Raw genomic sequence first — 25130 nt, 5'->3', positions numbered from 1 at the left:
CAGTATGTTTGGAAAGTAGTTTAGCAAACACAGAGGCCATGCAGTAAGTGGCAAGCTTCCTCACCTAAGCAGTACACACTTGCGAGTCTCACAAAGTCTAGATGTACCACTATTTTTCTGGTTTCCTAATTAATAAATCAGGGGCTGTTTTTTTGTTTGTCTGTTTGTTGTTGTTTTTTCTAATATTTCTTGGCTGCCATACTAAGAGCATAGCCAATGTTAGGATCTAATGAATTAGATCCTTCAACCCAGAGAAAAATCATGCAAATAAGGACCTGGTGCAGGAATGCTGCCTATCTTCAGCCTCATTATCTATAGAGTTATAATGCACATGACTTAAGACTTGCTCAGAATTTAATTGTGTGTCACATTGCAATTTACAGCTATCTAATCCAGCAAATTGACAATCTGTTCCCAGATTTTAAGTGCCTATTGATTAGACCATAAATAACTGTGTTGAATTGCTTCCCCCTCCCCACAGGAACACGATTATGTAGCTTGTAGATGATGTGCTATAGGATCCCATTCTAAAACATTTGCAGATATTAACCATCAGTAGAAACATACAGTAAGAAAAGTAGTGGTCTTAGGAGGCCAGAAAACCCAGGAATTAAAAAATAATTAGAACTGAAACAATGAGTCATTTATTTCATCCAAGTGCAAAAAGATCAAACGGTGAATTCCAATATAATATTTCCACCCTGCATGCAAATCATTAGTTGTGGCCTAACAGGGAGTGAAGTGTTTTTTAAGCAGCCACACCTGTTCAGACTGGTGAGGGAAGAAAGATCCTTGTTTGAAAAGGTTGCCCAAGGTGACTTGGCAGCTCCAAGCTTTTGTCTCAGTTCCACCGCTTCACTGAGCATTTCTGCAGGAAATCACTGTTTTCAGGATTTATGCAGGTCTCTCTAATGATCCCAGGTATTTTCAGAAAAGAATGAATTGAAGAGTATACCTCACATCAAACAGACTTCGTCCGCAGCAAGGAATGAGGCATCTGTGCGACACCTACTTCATCGCCCATCCTGCAGACTCCCTTCCCCGGGCAGCAGTTCGCTAAGATGTGCCGGGCAAGGATTTACCAGCACACGGTACGCGGCACGCGTGTGCTCGGACAGCTACCACACAGACACAAACGTCTGCCAAGAGCAAAAGACAACTGGCTCCTAAGGATCCATTTTTAAGGCCGGCCCATGTTTCTTAGCAAAGTCTAGGATTGATTTTGCATGGGGATGGGGATGAGTTTAGAGAGAAAATCGAACTCATTAAAAAGAAATGGGGAGAGACTCAAGAAACATTCAGTTTCTTCTGCTTCCTTGGCCTATTCTGCTTATCTGTGTTCTGCAAGGGTGATTTGGCCCCTAAAGTATGATTTGGTTTTCCTGGTGTAGCTCCAGAGAAGCTCCAGAGTTTGTTTGGGTCTCCTTTAACTACTGCCTTCTCCAATTAGCCTGAAGCTTATAAGCAAAGCCTTATAGTTGCTTGCTCTTGTAGCATGCGGTTTCGCAATGCCAACATTCAGCACTGACAGCCCAGGTAAATGGGAGTTTCGCTGACAACCCCCAGCAGCTCAGGTAGCTTCACTTCTTGGGTACCTCCATTTCCTGGGAAAGATTAGTCCAAACTCTTCCACACTGACTGTAGGGTTTTGCTGAAATAAAGTTTTCCCCCAAAATTTTAAAGTATGTTTTATGCCAGGATTATTAGCAGGTAATCACACAGAATAGCTTTCAAAGTAACTATTTAAAAATCTTTTACCAAAATTTTACTCAAAATCCCTTCGTAGTTTTGCACAGTCCAGATGCCCCTCTTCTTCTTTCAGTGGAACTAATCAAACTCTATTTGACAAGAGTTGAAGCTACCCAGGAGGAGACAGCATGCCATCACCTCATTTTCAGTCACTTGGTGGAACTAAGTTTGCTAGAACAAGCTTTGTGCCTATCCACATTCTGATCAGGAAATAAGACATGAGAGTATATGGGGATTTAGGAGAAAAGAAAAAAGGCAAACCCTAAGATCTTCATCCCTGTGCGAGACAATAGAAAGAATGGAAAAGAACAGGCTATTAACAAAGAGACCAACTCAAACCAAAGGCAGCAATGTGCAAAGGCCAAGTGAAGGTGGAAAAATAAAGTCACTCACAGAAAATGTTTAACTTTAAGGTTAGAAATAAATGGGTTCTGTGACATACTTTGGAAAATCTGTGATTGTGCAGGCAAAAAAGTCATTAAATACTTAAAGCAGAACAATTCATTCTTCCCCCTTGGTAGATCATCAGCAATATAGGACACCACTGGTACAGCTAGCTGCATGCAGGCTCCCCTCTTAATAGCTCACATCTTTATTTAGATAGGCAATTCTATAGGGTGTTTCTTCCATCTTAGCCAACACTTAGCACAGTTAGCTATATTGGGAGAACAGGGAACCTTCAAAAACCTGCCTTTTAGGTGGGTCAGCCCTGGAAGCATCAGCCCTCAGAACATTAAATTCATTTGTAGGCCTGGAGCTCTCCCAGATTGCTCAGCCTCTCATTAATTCCTTGTACTTAACCTTGCATAGAGGTAGCTGTCGTTATTTCATGCACAGAATAGTAAACATGGTGAAAAATTTACCAAGGTAGGCAATTAAAGCAGTAGGAAACCAAAGCATGTGTTAGGTTTAATCACCCTTTAAAAGGTAACTAGTACCAACATTTTCACACTTGGGTGCTCCAAGTGACCCAAGTGTCCTGCAGCTTCCCAGTGCAGGACACGTGAGTTGTGCTGTAGCTGTGCTGTAGATCCACAGTGAGTGGGTGAATCTACAGTTGAAAAAAAACTCTACAGAAAGAGGATAAGCAATGTTGTGACAAGGCAAAGCATGAGATTAAGCAGAAACAGGAAGCCCAGAATTGTTTTTTACCACTGCAGGTACAAGCAGATCCTGGGGCAGGCGGTTCTCCCCACTCAGACCAGCCCTGCTGTGCTGCAGGACAGCACTGCTCCAACCACCACGTCCAGCACCCCAGGTGAAGCAGTGGGGACAGCATGTCAGCCCACAGAAGTGCCACCAGAGCCGTTGTCTGAGACATCTCTGTACTAGTTACTGCATCACTGCAAGTGCTGCTAGAGTTGCAAAGCAGTACGTTACCGTGTAGACATTATTTCTGTCTGTAATACCTTGACTACTCCAATGCAGAGAGATGCCCTGGTAGCATGGGGCTCCTAGCAACAAATGCATTTGTTTGTGGATAGCTACTGTAAAACACTCCAGCTCTTGAGCAGAAGTCATAAAGGCCCCATGTTGGATTTATATTTTTATGTGGAACTACTCTTGTCCATTCCTACAGAACAGTAAACCTTCCTACATGCAGCATTTTGCAGCATTTTAATTGCTATTGCATTACAGAGATAAAGCCTGGCTGTGCAATTGTAAATACAGCTGGTGCTGCAGTGCTTGTCATTTACCGAGAAAAAAATCTAACATTTGCTAACATTTTCACCGACATCAGAATCCTCTTGAAATACACTTACAGGAGGCAAAGCTTAATACAAATGTACGGCCAGCAGCTGATACACTTTTTTTAACAGCCTGAGGCTGTGCAACTCTTACATACCAAATAGCAACAAACGTTATCTAAGAGTTTTTAAAGGGGTGGAAGGGTGCAATAAGCAAGTTGAGGCATTTTAAACACCTTCAAACATTACTTTGCAATAAACTGTGTACAAACCGATGTATGGCCAGAAGCAAACCTTACTTTGTCAGTGAAGAGGCAGAGATCTGGTGCTGCCACAAGAAATTTGGGGGATGTGAAAGCCAACGTTAACTGGTCATATCAGAAGAGTCTCAAACCTATACTGCTACTTAGGAGATTAACACCCCAGAGAGGCCTTTGAGCCTGGGACATGAACTCAAATCCAGCCTAGGCCAACCATGTCGCGGTACTTTGCATGGCGGTTTGTAAAAACAGGGTGAAACAAGACAGATTCTGAGACATGTTAAGAAATTATATCCTTGTAGCTAAGTTGTGGCTCCTCAGGCAGAAACCATCTTCCATCCTATTTGCCCTGCACAGTGGTGTCCCACGTGCACAAAGCTCATGGATGGACCTGCTTTACAAATAAGAAATGTTCTGTGTGGCTAAAGATAAATAGGCAAGAAGCACTGTGCCAGCAGGGTCAGGACAGGTTGGTGGGAAGCTGGCATAACTGCTGCTGCTTAGGGCGTGTTTCTACAGTGGCCAGCACTTTTTTACAGGATTCCCGAAACACCACCTATCACTGAACAGCAGATTCACTTGGGAAAACACTGCTTCTTTTACATGCTTCCTCCTGTCACTGTCAGATTCGTACCCCATCCATCTCCTGAAGCCAGAGAGAAGGAAAACCTGAAAAGTCATTAACAGCGCTAATCACTCTTTATTTCACCTTTTTTTTCCCCTTCAGTAGATATCAGAAAGGTAGGAACATTTTCTAAAACTTCTACATCATGTTATATGGCAAATATTCAGCATTGCAAAACCCACGTTAAGTTGCTTTGTTATATCTTCAAGGCATCAAAACCCACAGTTTTTGTTGTGATAACAGAGAACTCTGCAACCATCTCTTCTCCCTTAATAATCCATACCTTAGTACATGTTGCACCATCTACTTCCAAGATTTCCACTGCACATATAAGAGACTAGTCATTTTCCCTTTTCTCCAACCCCATTATGTCTTTGCTTCCATTAAGATTTTTCTAGGATGTTTCAGGTTTTCTTAACAGTTTTGAGACGCTTGCTGGGAATACATTTCCGAACAATTTGTTTTCTCATGAAAACTGGCTTTTGCCTGTGTGCCAGAATCAGCAGACATTTTATAAATAGCCTTGGATAGATGACAGGAAATGATGCAAGATCTCAGTGTGCTCCACTCCATGGAGGGCAACTGTCTGTAGTGCTCAGGAGAAAGAGACTTGCACCATTAACTACTACACAGAAGAAAAAGACACATGCAAGTATCGCTTACTGCATGCTGTCAGCCTTCTGAAAGGGAAAGAATCTCTCCTTATTACACCGCAAGCAAAAAGTGTATTTGCTTGCAACTATGCTACAGTGAAAACCAGCAAAATTTTCTTCTGAAGATGAAAAACTGAGCAGAACTGTCTGAACTCACTGTTGTCTTTTACTCTACAGGAAGAATTTCACCTTCTTGCATGCTATAAATGCCAACACATCCACTGGGGATCCTCCAGACCCTAACTGGCACGAAACATTGGGATCATCATCTTACCATGGCATTTCCCAACAACTTCAGCAAAGTTGCTTCCAACTCAAACTGCATTAAATGGGCTGCAATAATAGCTGCTTAGGGGTTAATCTTTATCTATTTATTTGATCCTAAGAACTATCTGCTCCTCTTTGCAATAATAATACAGAATGGAGAATCGATTAACTATCTCATTTTGTTTATATCTACTGGTTTCCATTAAGGTAAAGCCCAGTGATTTATCTCCAATAAATACTTTATTTGGAACAGCTCTGCTAAGTCCATGGCAAAACTCTCAACGGATTTGACTTCAACATACTAACTCCAGCCTTCTCACCCACCATCCCACTCCCAAATTGTTCCTCTTCAAAACAGCAACAAGCGTCTCTCTGTCAGCCTCCTTCTCATCAGGCTTTCACCCAACAGATGACTGACCAGCATATTAAATATCTAACTACAAGTAACAGTGAAAAATAGATAGTGCACCTCCCCAGCACCTCCTTGTCTCCTCTGTACTTAAGTCCTCTGTGCTCCTGCGTTTCAGTTTTGTGCAAAGCTGGAAAGAAGTGGCCTTGGGAAATCCTACTGCTCAAACCACTCTCCTTTCTACACCACTAGGCATGGGAAGTGCGAGTGCGCGTATGCAACTCCGTTGCAGAGAGGCATCATCATAACCAGCCACCCACAACACTTTCTCCTACGGAGCCAGTGCAAGAGAGGCTAGCCTGAGACTCTGGCTGATATTTTGCTTTAACAAAGAATTACGTGTTTGATCTCTCTCTCATGACCATACCTCAGAGTCATCCTTCTTTCAGAAGTGCATAGTTTCTACCCATCATTTATAAGTTATCTGCTCTCATGACAGACAGAACTGCCCAGAAGCACTTCCTGCCTATGAAAGGAGTAAATAATATGATACGTCTTTTGAGCTTTTGTACTGAAAAAGTGATTTTACGCATGATCTAAATTGATATAAGTTCAAAGAAAAACTTAACATTTTTGCGTTAAAAACATTAAATCCAACTGAGTTTCTGTTATTTTGGAAACATAAGATCTATTACTTCTACCACACCAGTATGACAGACAGTGCTGGAAACTGAGTCATGCCCAAACTTTCTCAGGGAAACACTGTGCAGACAGGAATGGGATACTTCTGGCCACACACACATCCCAGGAAGGAAGAGCAGACCCACTTGTTAGTGGGTGTTCACACACTGTGTGTGTCTACATGAGAAGAAAAGGGATTGAGAGGATACAAGAGAAGGTTGGCAAGGCTGTCACCTTTTGCAGCACTCAGGGAGAGCTCTAGTACATAAGATCCAGCTGCTCTTGAGGATCACAAGCATTAAAAAAAAACGGCTAGAATTTTAAACACAGACTTCGTTCATTTCTGAATGTGGAAAGAAAACCTGTATATCTTTTCTGCCTCCTGACCCACAAGGAAACGCGTGCCAAGTGCCTAATCACTGAAGCGCTGAAGAGCTTGCTCCACAGAGACACACTGTTCAGACGAAGAGCTAATGGAGAATTCTTCTCAGAAATACCACCACAGGGCACCCTACTCCGGAGAAACCACTTAGCTGCAGCCCTAAACACAGAAAGTTATCTGCTATAGATAAACCTTTCACTGTATAGATAGGCCTAAAGGTTCTTACATGATCTAAATAGCAAGATGTCCTTTGTAAGTGAGCTGGAATTAAGAAAGATTAAAGAGGCAGAGAAACCTTCCAATTTTTAGTGCATCAACATTCTCTTATCCCCAGCATATCTCCAAACAGTTTACAACCATATTTGGTGAAAAGCTGTTAAAATCAAAATTTGAGAGACACCACACAGAGCTAAAGCTATATTTGGGGGGGGGGGGGGGGGAGGGAAGGAGGGAAAGCTATTCCTCTCTCACAAACACCAAAGAAGCATTTAAGTCTCTATTAAAATAAAATCAGTTACTAAAAATCAATTTTATTTAAAGAAAAGTACTAACACTTATCTCAAATTTATTCTCACTGTTTGACCTGGACACTCCCAAAATAAAAGCAATTGAGATGATTCAAAGAAGAAGAGTTTCAACCTTTGGGCCAACTCTAATTGCAGTATGTAGTTCTCATGATAGCTGCAATTCAATAGGCTTTAATGTCCTCAAAATGTTCACACATGCTCCATGACCTACTCTGTAGCATCACCTCGGGTGGCAGCAAGAGCTGCAGCATAGATGGTATCTGATGGCCACGTGGCTAACAGAGCCACAACAGGCTGAAAGACCCATTTCTGTTCCCTTGTAGCCATTATCACAGAAGTTAGGTGCGCAAATCCGTTCACTAAAAGACTGAAGTCAGGCACTCATGTTCAGTAGTGGGAGAGCATGTTCAAAAAGTTCAAGCTAGGCAGTGGGATATTTTACTTGGTCACCCAACAGCAAGAAATCAGGCTTTGACCACCAGACAACAGTGGGAAAACTCTTCCTGGTAGTCTGTATCCTGAAACAGTGGCCCAGATGACAGACCACAGCTCACAAACCTCTCATCTTTTCCCTGTTGTTAACTTTTCCAAGACAGAGAGCCTCCCTAGCTACAGACTGTCTTGGAAAAGACATATCCCAGCAGCCAGGGATAGAAACAAGCCTCAGTCCTTGCTATCAAACCACCCTAACAGAGCTGGACAAGGAGTCCCGTTACCACTGTCCTGCTCCAAGGGTAACAGGAGGACTTGATGCTCTCAAGCCTGTCTGTTACACACTTTTTACTAAGACTTCAAAAGACAGTGCAATATCCCTCAAAACAAAGTTGCTGTTTTTTCCCTCAATCCAGAGAGATGTTCGCTGTTTGTTTTTCCCCAATAGGCAACCCAAGCTGGTATTTCTCCACAGCTGTATGGGCTGCCTAAATAGTTTCCAGCAATATAGAGAAAAGTGAGATTATTATGGTCTGTGATAACATCCCCCTTTAAATAATTAAGGCAATTCATTTGCTTGCAGTAAAAATGATTCAAGGACTAAGTGTACAATTTCCGATCAAAGTACTACCCTGTTTATCATCCTAGGTCCAATGATATTTGTTAGTAAACAATACAAATGTAATCATTACTAGAAGATGGTAAATCAGTGGCAAGGCACGAACAGTCCATTCTCAAGTAGGAGAACTTCAACCACGAACCTGTAGTAACAGCAGGGCAGGAATGGAAACTTTTGAATCTTTTCGAGCAGAGGAACAAGAAAATTTATCTTCCTGATTGCTCTAATGTTTCAGATAACAGGAGAACATAGGAATATGGGCCTTAATATTAGCTAGCAAACTTCTCTGACCTTCCAAGGGAACTATATTTGACATGACAATCACAGTAATCAGAACAAGCTCAGTCTGCTCTGACACAGGTTTAGTGCACGAGCGGATACTCCTTTTTCTCCTCACAAGTGCTTTAGTGCTCTGCTTCATACATTGCAGTGCTCACCCGATTAACAGTAATTGAATACCAAGAAAAAATAAAATCAGTGTGCTGCCCTATGTCTTATTCATCACACATTGCCCTAGTCTGAGGACAGAACTACAGAGGATTTTTTTACTTTATGGGGTTTAAGGGCTCTGCAAATACCCATTAGTTTAATTTCTACAATCTGCAAGGCTACCAGGATATTGTTCCACTCCTGAGACTGAGAACTGAGTCACAAAGATCAAGGTCACAGTAGCCTTTAATAACAGATGCACAATTTAAGATTCCTAGAACTGAATTTTCAAGGTGATTGGTGCTTTATACCACCTTTTCAACTTTTCAAACAACTTTTCAAAGTGATTGGCACTTCTTGTACCAAGCACAGATCCCTGAAGCTCTGAGTTTTCAGTTTTTGCAAATTATTCTAGGCTTTGTCCAGGCAGCAGGATTTTTCCCCAGCACCAGAACATCCCAGAGCAGCTGTGCTTGCACCTCCATCACCTCAGGCTCTCTCCTCCCTCTCAGCTGCTCATCCACTTTCCCTCCCATCTCCTCCCATTTCCCACCCAGTTCCCAGTTTCCATGTTCTTTTCTCCTTTCCAGTTCAAACTTCATTTCTACAAGCTCTTTCTCCCAACCAATTCCATAAAAATTCCCCACCTATTTGCTACTTGTTTCTTCTGCGTATGAGCCAGGCAGCTTTCTCCAGCTTCTCGGATGGACCCAACAACCCAAAAGCAGTGCATGGGAGGAACAGTCTCCTTATATTCAGTTAAGCTGCCCAAACGCGACACAGCCTGCAGCAGCCCACAGATGCAGTCACAGGAAAAGTTCTGCTCAGAAGTTCCTCAGCTGGAGCATACTCTGCACTGACAGACTGTCTGGGGAATTTATCTGCTACCACATCTGTCCAGTCTGCAAAAACTGAGGTCTCCAGTTCATAGACAACAAGAGATTTCCCACAAAGATAAAACGCACATCTTTGATTCTGGCCATCCCTAGACCACATTTCAAGAGTGTCCTCTTCTTCTGGAATAGGCATGGGCTTTTTAAAAAATCTTTTTGTTTGTCTGTTTTTATGTTGGGCAAAATCGATGACCTCCTCCAACACAGTTCTTGAAAAATGACAAAACATTTGAGCTAAACTCTCAGACTTGGAACATACCCAGCATCAAACATTTCCATCCAAACAGTCAGTAGTTAGCAAAGCCACCGATGACCAGACCATGGTGAGCCCCAAGCAGTCCTATCGAGGGACAGCTCGCCAGCCTCGCCAGAGCAAACCCGCGGGTGCAAGCACGACGTGCAGCTCGGCTGTGCTGCTGCCTTAACCGCTGCCTCCTACACGTACCTCCCCCCTCTCCACCACTTCTCCCGTGGGCAGAGGAACAGGCACACGCACACCACCTTCTCCGACAGAAGCTACGCAAAGAGACAACACTGGCAGTGTCACATTTCTAGGCAGCCTTTACAGTCCCTCTGGGATGGACGGCCACTAGCTACCACAAGCAAGGTGGTGGTGGAAGAGTCTGCCCATAAGAGAACACACTGGGGATGAGAAAAGTGGATCATGCACTTTCTGGTAACAAACTGGCACTGGCAGGGCCTGTTCAACGGGTCGGTGAGAGGCTGTTGGCCAGGGAGGCCACGAAGCAGCCCGCGTGGTGGCACGAGCACTAGCCATGGCAGTGCGGCGGGCCGTGCTTCAGCCTCTGCCCTTCAGCAGGGTACTTTGGGGAAAGGACCCAGCCAGTGGTAAGTGGGAGGAGACCTCCCATAAATAAAGAGCTCACTTTCCAGGACAAAGCTCCTTTCTATTATTTTGGTCCGATTTGCAGTTAGACAGAGTTAGACAGACTTTCCTACCACATGTGTGGAAATGTGTTCATATAATCTCCATCATCAGCTTCTCCATAATCTCAGTTTCGACCAGTTGGAGGGACTGACGGAGAGGCACATGTGGCTGCATTCAAGGTGTGGGAAGCGATGGTGGCAGGCGGCATCCACCCAACCTTCTGATGGTTCCAGAGGCTGTAATTTCTTTTTACTTCCATGCTATCCTCTGTGCAAAGTGCTTCAGGACCCCCTCCCCCTCATCCTATTAGGAACAGCAAAATTTCACAAAGCTCTTTCCCAGCATGTCAAATGCAGGCTTCGTGGCTCTGTGTGACAGTTTTACGAAGATGGCATTAACCCCTGGCTGAGCATAAGCAAACAGGTCACTGAGCAACAGACGTGCAGGACTCGGTGCTCCGGGACCTCGCCGGGACGGCTCTCCCGCACCGCGCGGAGCCGACGCTCCGGCCCCGGCAGGGCCTGCCCCCGCCGCCACCCGAGGCAGGGGCGTCAGGCCCGGGACGCTTCCACGTCGCAGTCCGGAGGAGACCTTCAGAGGAGACCTCTGCCCTCGCCACTCGTACCTGGGCAGGGCACTGCGGCAGCGCACACGCCAGCCCCGTCCCGCAGCCCGGCCGTCCCCGCGGGCAGCCCGGCCGCACTCCAGGCGTCTCACCTGCGGACGGCACACAAACTGCTGGGGTCCTTCAGCCCCGCGCTGACGGCTGTGCCAGGCAGACGTCTAGGAGTTACTCGTCCTGCAATCCTCTCTTTTGCTCTTAGAAAAACACTTATTTATGCCTCCAAAAGAGGAGTCTCAGTCCCCAGTCTACCTTCAGTTATATTTTTCCATGTGCAGAGATGAAGCTTTGACACTCCTCTCCCTCTGCAGAGCAAACACAGCATTTGCAGGAATAAAGCTATGCTTATGTAAGCTGCCGAGAAAGCCGAGCTGAGTGTCTGACAGGAAGAACTTCTGCTAAAAACCTAATTCTTGTCTTTTCTAGAGATCTAATCTCTCTTTTGTGCATTCCTGACCTTCAGAAACTATTTTCATCTCACAGGTTAAGTATAACAATCCTCTTAACATGGGAACATTTTGTTAGAGCTTTAAATTGGGTTACGTAAATTATTTGTAGTTCTGACAGCAGGTTTCTCTTCCGTCCACAAGGACAGTTGTTGTGAGACTGCTACAAGGTTCATTTGCAATCACTGCAAATAATCATCTGAAGGGACTTTTTGAAATGCGATTTCATCTGGGGGATATGCTACAAGTTTAACAAGGTATAAAGGCTTTTTTAAAAGCAGCATTTTTGCCAAGTAATTTGTAATACAATGACTTCACTTCATGAAAATTAAATAAAAAATCCCTCAAATGAACAGTAAGTTAAGAAAAACATTAATTTCCAACTCCATAAACTTCAAGAGCAACAGAACACGGAAGGAAGAAATATAAATATATATATATATTTTTTATAAAGGAATATATATATATAATATATATAAAAAAGGGGAGAGAGAGAGAAAGAGAGAGAGAGCACACTTAGCTACCTGAAAGTCAAACCCTGCTCAGTATTGAGCATGTCCCAGTCCATTAGCTTACGACTGCTGGCTACAGTGGGAATTGCAAACAGTGAGGACTGGGCTCTTTGCATCCAGTTAGGCACTTGTTCAGAAAAAAGCACAGAGTGGAAAAATTATTCAAGAAATAACAGCACGACTTTTAACACTACGTCAAAGAGCTCAGTGACTGCAGAAACACTTTTCAATACTCTACTTACACTCTTCCTTCTCCCCACGTGCCCTAACCAGCAATGTCACTAGACATTGAATTTGAAGGGGATATGTTCTCAGGTAGTAGAAAAGTCTGCCTCCTCCCTTCCTCTGGTCACTGCAAAGACTGACTGGGAAAAGAGTTTCTACCCATTTCTTCAGGAGTGGGAAAGGAAGGTATTATCCATAAATTGGGTCATACTCAATTCTTTTTTGGGTTCCCCATGGAATTTATGAGCTAGAAAAAATGAATTAATAAAACACTATCTTATTCAAACCCAAAGCATTTTGTTCAACTTTACAACACTGATTCACTAAAACAAAGTTTTAAAATGAAAAATTTCAAATCAAAATGTGGACATTTCATTTTAACATCTTTATAAGTGTATTTCAGATTTTTTTCTCCCTATCTGACAAGAGCAGTGAGTTGAAACTGAAGTAAATTGGGGAAATTTTCATCCAGTTCCAAATATGACTGCCTTATGCAGAAGGGACAATTGTGCAAATCCAGTAAAACTGATTTCTACATATCCCTGCTAGCACGAAGCTCTGCACAACACTGGTCTAGAAGCCAAGAAAAACAGGCACCCCTGCTGCAGCATGCAGGGAGTGACATTTTCGAGGGAAAAAAGTATGGATTTTCTTAAACCACATACACACATACACGCACAAACACATGGAACATGCAAAAGGTTAGCAGTTTTGTACAGTAGGACCTGTAGCCACAAAACTTAAGATTGAGTAAGATTTCCGAATCTTCCTGGGAATATTTCATTTTGGTATTTTCAGTCATCCTGGGCTCATTCACACTCTTTTAAGTATTATCTTTCTTTTGTATCCCCTTCCCTTCTCTCTTTTTTGCTAAATATTTCTTTTCAGCAGTCTTTACAGATTTATCTCATGATTTTATTAGTAGTATCAGTAGTCTCTCTTACAATATTGTATCTACAGAGAATGCAATGTATTAGTACTTCTTGGTGCAATGTTAGATTTTTTTCTGAATTATCTAAAGATACAAGCTGACTAATATATAATGCTTTTATTTCTATAAAAGCACTCTGTGTAATCAGGTCTCCAGACAATATATTGTTATTTTAGTAATTCTCAGAGAGAGAGATGTTGGTTTCAAATGTTAGTTAGAAAGCTTGATCTTAATTCTCTATACTTTTCTCCTCTCTAAACAAACAGGTCTCACAGGAGAATATACACAGACATTTAACTTACCATTACTGAAGCCATCTTTTGACTTCCTCAGTATCATTAATATTTAAGCAGAAAGAACAGAGCAAAACAATTATCCTAATGACATCACACCAGAATAAATATTTTTTTAAAAAGTCATCCAGAAGTAGTGAGAAGGTCGACCAGAAAATGCTAGTCAGAAATAGCTGTGATCTGAGGAGAAGGGGAAGGTTATGTTTCTGTGATACGAGTAGTGCACAGCTGTCACTCTAGTAATAATTCATCATATTAATATTTAAATGAGAGGAGGAGGAGGGCATGAGATTGTGTGTGACTCAAACAACAATCCCTCCCTGTCCTTAAGCAGAAAAATAGGCCACCAATACAGAAAGAGTATTAGGAGATACAGAGTGGGAAGGTTTGTTTTCATTACTGCTTGAAGCCGAGTGGGCAAACTGGTTCCCAAAAAAGTCTGGAAATTATACTGCTCTTACTACTGAAAGTTAAATTCTGTTTCTCCTCTCAGAAAAAGCCGTCACCCAACAAACAAACTGATCAGGGCACTAGTGCTCCAGGTCTGCGTATGTTTTTTCTTGGATTTAAGTACATTTCCAGAAAGCGCCCACACTTCATGCAAAGAGCTGCCTGGGGAAGCCTCGGCGGCCCCGGGCAATCGCAGGGCTGCTACCGCACTTCGCCATTCGTCTAGAGACGTGCTGGGTAAAAACACCTTCTTTACCCAGCACACACTTACTTCCAGGCTCGTTCCCTCATCTTGGCCCATCAGAGTCTCTCACCAGGGAAAGCTGAGGAAAGCCGCGGTGCCTCGGGCCGGGCCGGGCAGACTGCCGTCGTGGGAGCGCCGCGAGCCGCCCGGCCGCGGGGAGAGCTCGCGGAGCCGGCGAGCGCCCGGGCAGCGGCACCGACACCGGCACGGCGGGCTGGGCGCGAGGTGGGGAGCTGCTGGCGCAGGCATAGCCCAGGCAGAGGTGGGTGGCATCCCCGGCAGGAGAGGAAACCTGACCATGTTTGGCAACCTACAGGGTTGCACAACTTCATCCAACGATTCTACACAGACGCCGCCTCTCACAGGCTAGTTTTTCGGAGTCTGGGGCTTTTTTAAGTCTACATAATTTCTCTGTTAGCAGAGAAACTGTTACTGTTGACACCCCTGGCTGAGCATCACGCTGTTGGCTATATAAATATATAGAGGTAACAAGCAACCACTTAACAAGAAATACAGACACAGACTCCAGACATGGCCACGATACTGAAGAACAAATAGCTTGTAGCAGAACAATTCCACAGAAAAACACTCAGCCCAGGGCTCAGCACGAAAATACAGGGAACACAAAGTACAGCCGTCAAGAGAGGCCAAACTCACGCGGTAACATCAGTTCCCAGCTCATCAAGACAAATTTCTCATCAGAAGATTACTGTTTTCTCCTATTCAAGCAGAGACATTTTTCTCCCCCTTCACTTCATTAGCCTAATCTTACAAGATCAAGTTTGCAAACAGCTTGAGTTAATGTCGATACTATTTTTAGCTGACTTCTACAGGGGTTTTATTTGCTGAACCCTACACAACAGGATAGGTGTTATTAATACGTTGTAGAAAACACCACTCCTCAGCCCTTCTCCATGCGCATTGTCAGTGTCCCGGCAGAGTGACCATTTAAAAGTGGTCTTCATAAATTGCCGTGGAGACAAAGCAGAATCAGAAACCCTGGGCACACTGAGAGCCTGGAGGAACGGAGAGCACTCATCTAGACGGCTCACAAGAGTAGATGAAGGGAGTCTTTGGGAGGATAACCACTTTGCCATATTAGTAACTACGCTAAAGCAGGGGAGGTTAGTCCCCTCCTCCTTGGATTTTGGCCTTCACCCCTGGCAGAGCCCTCTCTCCTGCTCCCCAACCACTGCTGCGTAGGGTAGTGACAACACAAATACATGAGGGGAATAAGGAGGCTGGAATTAGCCACCCTGTTAGCCTGTTAGCACTCCCAGTTGTGACTCGCACTTCCCAATCCCCTGGAACAGCAAAAGCCACCTTCCCAGTCCTTGAGCTTCTGTGTTGCCCTCTAGTGACAGTTCCAGCCTCTGCTAAAGTATCCTCTGATGATCTGCAAGGATGATGACAGCTTGCACTCCCACAGCTGCACCATCACTAGCAGCTCAGTGATCGGGGGACTCAGTCTTCTACCAACATGAATGAATGGTCACTGAAGAGTCAAGGGAAAATGCCGGGAGAAGCGAGAGAGTCCCTAAAGGAACAAACCTCCCTTTCTGCATGAAGGGGTTGGGTCTGGCCCACTGCGGTTAAACTTGAATGCAAAGTATTTGCTGCTCCTTCCACTAATAGCACCAAAGAAGATTTAAAATAAAGTCAAGTTTGCTCCTTTCCTCCTTGCTCATCCTCCTCCACACTGCACACACACACACACACACACACACACACACACACGCTTTCAGAAGCAATATCCTCCTTGTACAAGCATTCATGTACAATTGCTACAATAATCTGCAGAGCAGTCTCCAGTTTTCCCATTGATTTTCAGAGCCTGAAAAGGTTAGCAAGCCAAAGAAGTCTCACTGCCTTTCCCTCCTTTCTTTTAGCCTGCACTTTAAAAAGCAACTGCATGAACATATTAATACACATTAACAAGGAGGGAAGACTAATGTACAATTCTAAATTGAAAGAAGAGCGGACAAAGGTTAAACAGTCTTTGCCACCATTGAATTAATTGAAGGTGAATGTGTGATAGAAGATAAACATTTTCAGGAACAGATCGGATCAGCTGACAGTTTTAATAGCTTCTGTAAAATGTCACATTGCAACAGCTTTTATACTATCTTTAAGGGCAGCTATCAATTTCCAACTCGGCTTGGTGGCAACTGGATTAATGTACAAACAGAGGAGGCCCAAAAGTCCAGGCTCAGATTTGTTCTTTCTCCAGCCACAGAAGTTGTTAATTTAATCCAAACCCATAACCTTGGTTCAGAAGAGGCTCAAGCCTGTGTTAACAAGTACATCTGAGGTCAAGGCTTTTCTCATGCTTTGTCCAATATCTCCCCAAATTCCACTCCATTCCAGCCTACGCTCTTAGTTAAAAAGAAAAAAAGCAATTTTGTCCCATTTTTAATTTTTTTTTCTAAAATACAGTATTAAAAAGAAATTCCTGTCCAAAGGAGGCTTTAAGTTTCATTGGGTGCACTTTTGTGCTAAGACTTCTCTCCTGTGAATTTGGCACAGCTTCCACTTACCTTGGAGAAGACATGCGCCAATATGCACTGAGAACTTAATTCAAACATTTGGCAGGGGCAAACGGCTCTGTTGCTGAGTCTCATTTCAAGAGAAGTAGCCACTCAGGAGACATCACGTCCATCATTCATTTCTCTGACAACTAAACATCAGACCACACCGCAAGTCCTGAGCAGCTCATGGGAACAGAAGAGCCCGCAGCAAAGCTGACCACCAGACTTGCCCTAGGAAGAGAGGGATCAGTTTGAAGAGCCGAACTGGCACCAGAACCCCAAGCCCTCACCAAACACAAATTCCAGTTTAACTACTAGCACTAGGGTTTAAAGTTAAGACCATCAGGTGCAGACTGCTGGCTCCAGCCAAGATGTGGTCTGCACGTTTTTAACTTTTCTGTAACCGGGCAGATGCCACTCACTTGGCCATTCCAGATGAAAACAAGCAGTCGTGCTTCCCGGCGGCCACACAAGTGGCCTTCCTCCGTTTTGGCTCTGAAAAGGCTATGTGGCCCATTTGAATAACTAACAAATGCTCTCACCAGTGCTGTGGCTAGCTGAGATTTCAAGTAACAGCAGCAAAGCTTACAGTTGTTTATCAGTCAGAAAAGAGGGGTAGGCTTTTTATAGTCTAAACTTTATAAAGTGATAAAGATCTATGAGTCATCTAACATGCAGTTTATCTAGAGACAAATATGAGTAAAAATAGAGCAGGTAGTTTCGCCTCCTTTTTTTTGGAACGGAAACGAAAAGAGAGCTAAGAAATTAGTCAGGAAAAAGAAGGCTGCTGAAGATACTGAGGAAACCGAGCCCAAGGCTACGGCTGAAGACTGCAATGAGAGCTTCCTCAGTAATTTTATTTCCCTGACCAAAGGCCAGATCCTAGGTACTCTCAAGTGGATCTTTACTATAACAAGGATCTCAGTATTTGGCCTATTCATATTTATCATTTCTCTGCATTTGGTCCATGAAATCATGGGGCTTGATATTTTTACCACTGCAATCAATGCAAAGACTCCTTCCTGCCTTTTAACCTGCTTGGTTCTGCCTTCAGGCCTCAGCGTTTTATAATCTTGCCTTTCCTAGACGTAACTGACTGACAGGAGTGTGCATCCCAGGGGTCAGTTTTCAATTCCTGACCCAAATACCTCCCCTTAACTTGGAAGACATCCCAACAGTTTCCCAAAGAATTTTCCTTGGGAGTGTTTGGAAATCCTCCTGATGAATAAATAATTTCTACTGAGTCAAACACTAACAGAGCTGCTCCACTCAGCTAACTCTACGGTGAAACATTAACCCTCCTCCTTTCCCCATGGTGGCCAAGGCTGTTTTGCTGCTTGGTGACCCACGAGCAACCTCACTGCGGACTTGCTCCTTTTCAGCACACATGCTTCATGTCCAGTATTGAGTTACGCAGGATCTACCTTTAAAGAAACAGCTGGGACAAGCAACTTCAGATTTTTCCTTGACTCTAATGGGCTTTGTACTCAGTGAGAGGGGGCAGATGACGCCAGCACCACCTCATCCTAACCCTAGGGTGTTTATTCTGCTGCTTCTTCCACTAATGTTTCCATTCAGGAGGCATAAGTCACATTCTCTGTTTTCACAGTCACCAAAAGAATATGAAAATGGAGAGGAAATAGCATATCCTGGTTTTAACTCTGAATTCTCTTTTTTTTTGGTGGGGGGATCACTGCTGCTCCTGGAAGCTGTTCTCAGGTGGCACCCCCTCACTCGGGAGCTCCATCCAGTCCATCTGCTCTGCACAAAGGCTGGTGCACACTGGTGCCCAACCTCTACACTAGAGCCTTGTCTGTCACACACCACCAGGCTTCTCCTGCACTAGGTTTGGCCTCAGTTTGTCTGCAACCCACACACAATCCCACAACTGGTGGCTTTGCCTGGTGCAAGGGACGCTGCCTGCCAGTGTCCAGGGATCTTGCCACATCAGCACACTCTGACAAGCTGTGGCACACAGTGCTGAGGAAGGGCAGGAGGAGAACAAATGCACTATTAAGGAGAGCAAGGCCAGATGCCCTCTGCAGAACCAGCAGCTACTTGGCCCCAGCCCCATGACACAGGCATGTATCATCCCAGGAAGATCTCCCTGGACGCAGCCATGCCCAGGAGTCAGCAGCGCAGCTGTGCAGTGCGGGCAAGCCCATTAGCACCACTCTCATTTCAGAGCTCTTTAAGGCTGAGTCTGACGTGGGTTTCTATGCAGGATAGCCCATACCAGAATGCCATTATTTGTTCACTTGTGCTAGAGGATGGACAGGGCACAAATCCATATCCCTTCTCTGCTGGTGAGGAACTGTGTCACTGGAGACATCAGGGGTGTTGATCCACTGAACTCCAGGTCACTGCGGTTACAGTCCAGGACACGTTCATCAGCTCCCTGTTTCACACTTCCAGCTCCTGCTGCTGGCGACATGCCAGCAACCCTGATCCTACCATGTTGCACTGACTGCCACAGCATAAGATATTCACCCAGGCTGACAGAAATCCAGTCCATTACCACAGTGACTGTAACCTGACGTGGACAGCCAATGTTTCAGCATCTGCCAAGCGTGCCTTTGAGTGGCTCAGAGCATCCTGGCACTGACTGGGATGGAGGACACCACCAAGATCACCATTGCCTACTGAACAGCCTGTATGGCAGCAACAGCACCCCCTTCCCGAGGCGCTGCAGGAAAGCTAGACGCCCTGGGAGATCCTTCCTCACTCTAACAGCTTCAGAGATGGTTTGCCTAGAAGAGGGTCGTGCCAGATGCCACAGTAGTGCATGAGCAGAAATGACCTCACCCAGTATCCTAATCACTACCTAGGCCTCTAGGCTCTTCTCTATCCCCTCCTTCCAACCTCACCGTCCATCAGATAGTTTCTCTACACCCACAATTCTCTCTACCTCCACTTATGATATGTAGTCTGGCTATGCTGACAAGACTATTCACCCTTGTTAGCAAGACCTCATGCAGAAAAGGGGCCCTGTTCATGACTCTACTCTTTGGGTACAAACTGAGTAGAGCATTAGCATGTTCCTTCTTGCCTCTTCTCTAGAGGAGCCACCTAGCTTTACCCACCCAGGTGGAAATGTCCTGCACAATTACCCAGACCGAGAGGGCTGCATGACTTTGCCAAGCCTCCGCCACCAGGCCAGAGGTACCTTGTAATCAAAACTCAAGCAAGAGAAGTTGTTAGAAAGCACAGAAAAGTACGGAAGAACGTATTTTACACATATTTGTACATAAAAGTACAGAAGAGTACAAAGTATAGAAGAACATATTGTGGAAAGTGCTGGATAAGGAGAAATAAGCCATCTTAACATCCTCACAAAAAGCACTAATTCAGAAAAAAAGAAAGATTTTTGTTTTCATTAGAAAACAAAATAAAACAAAATTGTCTTTCTTCAATGCAAGTAGACTGCATGGCCTCCTGCAGAAAAGTTGTACATTTCTGGTAGCTGACCCACAGTTGACAGTGCTGCACTAGGAGAAAGAAAAAAGCCAAAACAAACAAAAAAACCCACTCTTACTCAGAAGTCAACCCTCTAACTGCAACCTGCACACATTAGTCACAGCACAATCAGGACAGCCAAGGAAAGATTAGGTCAACTTACTGGAACAAGCTCACATAGCTCAGAGCCCACAGTTCCCTAGAGGGCCCCTAGCTTTTACCAGGGCTGGTTGAACCCGGCACAGGCACGTCTCTCTGAAAGTCCTTTCTCTCCCTGTTGTGCCCCAGTTTCCATTTGGAGTTAGTGCCTCCAGGGACCCTGGGCCAAGAGCTCCCCGAGAGAGACAGGGAACAAAATACATGCCATATCCTCGCCAGGCCCCTTCAGGCACAAAGTAACAAAAAGCCATAGAGCTGCCCTGTGCTTCTGTACTTGTGACTAAGTTTTTGGCCTGTCCATTTGAAAGCTCAGTAAGAAGCGTCCAGTATCCATCTGCAAGTCTCTATAGAAGAAATTCAAAGGAAAAGGCCATATGGCCCTCAGCTGTCTTGATGTCCAAATAACACCTCTACTCACCAGTACCTGAGCTTGGCGCACCCACCACCAAGGCTGAGAATGCTGTGGATTAGCATCTAGGCCAAAGTAGGGTCACCTGCCGTGACTACCCTGTCTGGCAGGTACTGGCCACCTCGTGAGTCCTCAGCCTTTTGCCAGCTCAGCATTCAGGAGTCTTCAGTGGAGCTCTCTACAGCATACTCTCTTGGCTGGCATCTCCCTCCAGAGCCTGTGGCTGAGCTCGGTATTTTGCCATCAGCACTAACAGTTCTCATGCTTTCAACAGAGATGCTAAAGCAGGCTCAGATATTGCCTGAGAAACCCACCTCTGCTCTACTTGATTTACCTGCTCAGCCTCCCTTGCATCCCTTCCTTGGCCCAGCTAAAGTCATCTCAGCAACTTGGATGGTAAAACATTTAGCCTTAAGGTCACAGCTGGGAGGAAGCTGTAGCAGGGCAGCATAGATACGACCAGCAATATACAGTCCTACAAGTTTTGTGAAGATAGGTGGTTGCATATAAGAGACGGTATTAGTGCTTGCTGTGCAAGCCCAAGCGTGGGATGGAAATCCATATGGAGCAATTCATCCTGCTGCCTACAGACTTGATTTTTGCTTAGCAATTTATCTCATGATGTTTGGATGTATATATTCAGAGGCTAGAAGCACAACATCCACAACAGATACCCTGACCCAAACACTGAGATGTTCCTGTGACACCCTCACTGTAACTGGCTTACTCACAATCCTGTAAATGAATAGTGCTTAAGACTGGTGAAGGCAGCAAAACTGCTCTCAGGAGCTCAGCCTATTTAGCAAACAACGGGGACAGAGAGGGGAAACAGGGGAAAGAGGGAGGGAAGAAAAATTCAACAGAAGCTGTATTGTATATGAGGATCAGGCAGCTTAAAGTGCCATAAAATCCTCTATACAAATGTTCTTGCAGTAAAATAAAATAGCAGCTATTCTCAGGGAAACTGGAGCTACCCTTAATGATTATTACAAATAGCCAGAATGATGAGGTACTTTTTTTTTTTTTTTTTTTTTTTTAAACCAGATGCTATTGTTAGTGGAATGTACCTGTATACTTGTGAAATACTCTAGATCAGTATATCAGGTTCAAATGGATGCTGTTTAATATATTTATACACCCAAGCTGGATAAGGCTTTGTTCAATAACGATTTCTCATGGTGAGATAAGGGACAGAACTGAATGAAGCCATTAACTGTCAATCAAAACCCACACTGGTTTATTCATGACTCTCCTTACCCCTGGGAAAGGATAAACAGTTTAGATATCCCTCAATTAAACCTTTTCAGGACCACCTAGTCACACATTTGCTTTCAGTATCCTATTTTTTAAAACCTTTTGTCCTTTTCTACTGATTTCACTACAAGCAGAGTTGGTACAGCATTATCCTTTTTTTAATCTTTGCTTCTGCCAGAAGGTTAGTCAACTTATCAAGTCTTGCCCCACTTGCTCAGACGAAATCTCATTGATTGCGAAGTTGAATGGGGCTCATTTCCTCATTTTGTCTCTTGGGACAAGAAACTTAGTTAATAATGCTCCAAGTTACCTATGGCTCATATGCATTCCTTGAGCCTTCCAGCTCTGCCTGTTCCGGAGCAGATTTCCTGTATCCTGGACAACTTCCTCTTTAAACAATCATGCATTTCCTTCCCACAGACAGGTGGACTTCTAAGTACCTACAGTCCTACCTCATTAGCCCCATATCTTCTCAGCGGGTCACAAGGGAATAGTGGAAGCAAAGACGTAGTGCGTAAGCAGCCAAACAGCTATTCTTTCATCAGAGCAGCAGTGAAATCAGCCCTGTACAGATCTACAGAGGAAGCGCTGCCTTAATAAGCTTAGATCAGACTCCAAATTAGATAGAAACATGCCAGTTAATGAGTTCCAGCTCCTGCTTGGAGAGTTCACTGAAGGAGGACAAATGGAGCAGTATCCTTAGCCTCAGCTTGGGACATTGAAGAGCTCTTTTCTTTTAGATGCTCTGTTTATGGACTTAAGGGATGGATACATATTCATACACACACATACACACACACAAAATGACAATAAAAAGATATCACAAATCTGGCATCCTCATCTGGACTGCGATCTCATATCAGACAGGCTCCCCCACTGTTTTGAAGTATTAATATTTAGATCTTCATTCAATTCCTTACAGGTACAGGACAAAGCTACAACAAGAATTCAGAGCGAGCACTGAGTGCTGAAACCAATATTAATTCTCCTTTTGGAGCTGGGAACACAAAGGAGGAATGAAGGAAAAGAGCCCATGACAGGTACTTGGGTTGCTTGTTCCCCTAATCGTGAATTTCAGCCCAGACTTTTCCAGAAGACACTGCACAGAACAAAGGGCACAGAATAAAGGGCACAGCCCCAGCCGCATCCATCAGAGGACACAGAGAAATCCTCTCGTCACCCAGCACGCAGCCAAGGCATCTCACAGGTTCCTACCAGAAGTACAGGGCGAGGGGGAGGGAAAGAAAACTACATCTGTGACCTGCCAACAGATTAACGTTTACATAAGATCAAGCTCCAACCAGAGCATGCTAACGGTCTGTGCCGACAGCAGCAGAGGTACGTTATACAACCCTCCCAAAATCTAGGCTTGATAGGAGCCCAGGTACTGCACACACAGCAGGAGCAGAACCGACCTGGGAACCAGCAACAGGCCCACAGTCGAAGAGACACACGTCAAGGCTCTCTAGGATTCAACCACTATATTCAACACGCGCAACCAAAAGGACCAAAAAGTCTGCAGGGCCCTACAGCTACCAGGCAGCTGGTCTGCAATAGGCCACACTACTGCTCTGTACCGTCATTCCCACTAAAGCGGGTTCACAGTTCCCAGGTTTCTTAGATCTGGAACATAGATGTCCAAGTTCACAGCTCATGTTCCCTAGAATCACCGGGAAGTTCGTGCCTAGGACTGAAATCCCAGGCTCATACTCTTTTTCCTGTTAAAACAGCCAGTAATGACAAAAAGGAACAAACCCCTCAGGCACTCTACCCTCTCATTCCTGGCTTTCTCCACAGGTCCTGCCCTCCCTGCCCCTCTCACATCTCTCCCGGCACGCCTCCAGACAACTCTCCCAGTCTTCAGCAGAGCCCCTCAGATGTGAAAATCCCACTCCGGTGGGGGCACTTTTGCTCTGCCCTGCCGGCATTGCCCTGCTCCTTGCTGACCTCCCCACAGCCCAGGAGGCTTCGTGGCAAACCCCTTCTCCTCCCTCTCCCCAGCCAGTGTCCCCGCGAGAGCTGATGCACTCAAAAGCTTTACCAGCCAACCACCCAGCTGTGCGTCGCAGGGTTTCATTTTCACACGGGTTCAACTAGGTTAGGTTAGCTGTGGCCTACTTGTGAGTGCAGCCTTTGGCGTAACGACCACACATCAGTTAGAAACTCCTCAGATAAAACTGTCTTGAAGTAAGGCTCTAAAGGGAGAACTGTGAGAAGAAAAAGGAAGCATGCTACCTCTAAAGTAGGCCAATCGTTCTGCTGATATCGCCAAAAGACACCTTTATGTTTAAACGTCTTGGGAACTGAGAAGAGAACAGTGTAGGGCAGGATGAATGTGAAATCATAACTTTCAAAACTCTGTGCGAACTTTCCTGCCTGGTTCATTTGCCCTGTGAGAACCTTGCTTTGAATGCAAGTTACCGCCCAAAACGCAAAGCACAACTCCGCTGAAACCACAGACTTTTACAGAACCTCCACGCAGAAACTACTGCCTTCGTCCAGGTTTGCTCAGCATTCACATCTCTTTTGTGGGCAATGCACCACGTTTCAGACTGGGGAGGAAAGCAGGAGCTGGTTTCAAGTGCTCCTTCCAGGCCACAATCAGGCACTCCAGAATGAATGGCTGAAGCGCAGAGAAAATGGTAAGTCAGAAATTTTAGTCCTGTTTCTCAGAGCAGCAAAACATACATAGTACAGCCCAACATCTCTGAATATCCGTGAGCTGCCAACGTTTCTGTTAGCACTAAATGTAAATCCTTGTACGTGAGGATGAGGTTATTTGTCTTAATTGCTGCATCTGTTTGCTGCACAACAGGATACGAATTACAAACTTTTCTAATGCTTGTACCTGTACTCGAGGAGCTTTCTGCTCCTTCGCCTTTGTCACGGCTCTGTGGGCTAAACACCAGGCTGCCTGCCTTCGCTCAAGGCACGACTTTGCTCTTCCCGTTTGGAAATTGTGTAAGCCGACCTGGCAGCCTACTCCACTCGCTCCTTTCAGCGGCCTGCTCTCCTGCTCTGTCACCAACAGGGCAGCGTTACCACTGTAGGACACAGCGGCAACGTGGTTCCAGCTGGGGTGTCGGGAACGCCAGCGCCAGCAGCCGGGCTGCTCCTGCCCCACGGCTCTGCCGCTCCCGGGCAGCAAACCTCGGCTG

At 44.9% G+C, this 25130-nt stretch overlaps 1 protein-coding gene across 2 annotated transcripts in view; it reads right to left on the bottom strand.

The window, feature by feature from the left end:
* MAPK6 (mitogen-activated protein kinase 6) overlaps positions 1-25130 on the bottom strand; it is a 50486-nt gene that overhangs the window by 20382 nt on the left and 4974 nt on the right. The window contains exon 1 of one of the 2 annotated variants that reach the window (XM_026097040.2): positions 13482-13643. The exons of the other annotated variant lie outside the window; for it this stretch is intronic. The gene's annotated coding sequence lies outside the window, so the exon portion shown is untranslated. Of the gene's footprint in view, positions 1-13481; positions 13644-25130 lie in introns of those variants that run through there. 2 annotated transcript variants of the gene reach the window in all.

The sequence above is a fragment of the Dromaius novaehollandiae genome, chromosome 10 (genome assembly GCF_036370855.1).
Source record: "Dromaius novaehollandiae isolate bDroNov1 chromosome 10, bDroNov1.hap1, whole genome shotgun sequence".
NCBI classification, from domain to species: domain Eukaryota; kingdom Metazoa; phylum Chordata; class Aves; order Casuariiformes; family Dromaiidae; genus Dromaius; species Dromaius novaehollandiae.
The sequence above is the reverse complement of the archived record's forward strand: the minus strand, read 5'-3'. Positions and strand labels throughout refer to the sequence as shown.